Source organism: Myotis davidii, unplaced genomic scaffold (assembly GCF_000327345.1).
Source record: "Myotis davidii unplaced genomic scaffold, ASM32734v1 scaffold425, whole genome shotgun sequence".
NCBI classification, from domain to species: domain Eukaryota; kingdom Metazoa; phylum Chordata; class Mammalia; order Chiroptera; family Vespertilionidae; genus Myotis; species Myotis davidii.
In genome coordinates, this window is record NW_006296413.1 from 4,358,213 (window position 1) to 4,359,642 (window position 1,430).

The window sequence follows — 1,430 nt, forward strand, 5'->3', positions numbered from 1 at the left end:
AGTGGGCTGATGGGAGTTGTAGTTGCTGACCCAGGGGCTGGTGGGAGTTGTAGTTGCTGACCCAGGGGCTGGTGGGAAACGTGGCCCATACCCCTCCAAAAGCGAATGGGAGTTGTAGTTCTCACCCTTTGGGGCTGATGGGAGTTGCAGTTTCTGCTCTGGGGTCCCTCTTCATTAGACCTAACGCCCCAAAAGCCCTCCCCAATAGTTCCCTTGGGCCCTATATTAGCAAATGCTTCCTTCCCAGATGGCTGTGTATGTATTCTTTTTCTTTTTTTGCTTTCTTCTTCTTTCCGTTGTTTTATTATTGTTTTAACAATAATAAGAGGGCCAGAGGCGGTCAAGCTCTGGCCAGGTCCTGGCGGCCCATGGGGGTTTGGGGAGGGGGACGGGGGGAGTCAGTGGGGGTCAGAGGTGGAGGGTGAAGAAAAAGAAAGTTGGGAGTTAGGGAAAGCTCAGGAATTGTGTGTCCCTGCCCCGCCCCCATCTCCCTGCCTCCATGTGGCTTCTCACGCCCTTCCCAAGGTCCTACGGGACAAGAGCCCCTGCCCACGCTTCCTCACGGACCTGTCACCTCCCACCTTCAGTTTCTCCTCTGCTCATAGCCTTCCAGGCTCCTTCCCATGCACATCCCCCCATCCTCACACCCTGTAGCAATCCCCACACATCGTCCCCAAATCCCCCTTCCCACTGCCCCCCCACACACACAGCCGCCCTCCTGGGCCTTGTCCCCACCTCCTTCCCGCAGACACCCAGGGGGTGACAGCCCCTCAGCACCGCAGGCTTCAGTGTTGTCACTTGAATGCGGGGAGAGGGCACCAGCGAGGGAGGAGAGAGAGTGTGCAGGAGCCAGGCGCACAGGGAGAGGAGAGCGAGGGAGGGAGACGCCAGGCAGGCAGACAGGAAACGTGGTACGGAAAAGTTGTTTTTTCTTATTTTTTTCCGGGAGAACCCGCTTACACAGCTCTGTTTGTAATTTTTTTCTTCATGCTAAAATCACACGGCCTATTTGTTGATGTAAGTTGCCTGAATTCCGTGGTATGCTATCTTCTTCTTTAAAAACAAAAGAAAAAAAAAACAAAAGCCAAAAAAGAACTATCTAGAAAAAACCCTAAAAGATTCTGTCGCTGGGCTTGTTTAAATGCTGCTCTTGTATGTGTTTAAAGTCGTAAGCCAGTAGAGTTCCTTTTTCCGTTTCTTTTCGGTTTCCTTTCCTTTCTGTTCCTTTTGGTTTCTTAAGACAATCGAGACCCCAGGGCCAGAGCCCGGGGTGCCCAGGGCACCCGCTGCCTTAGAGGCGGCGCGGCCGGGCCGAGGGGGACGGAGGGGGTGAGGCTGTTGTTTCTCGCTCTGTGGCGCCGCCCGCGCCCCGGCCCCCGCTGACGCCCCCTCTTCTCTCTTCTCTCTCTTGTTCTAGGAGGAGAGAGAAT

At 54.5% G+C, this 1,430-nt stretch overlaps 1 protein-coding gene across 1 annotated transcript in view; it reads left to right on the forward strand.

Annotated features, from left to right (window-relative positions):
• Positions 1-1,430, forward strand: part of NRXN2 (neurexin 2) — a 116,296-nt gene that overhangs the window by 113,030 nt on the left and 1,836 nt on the right. The window lies entirely within an intron of this gene.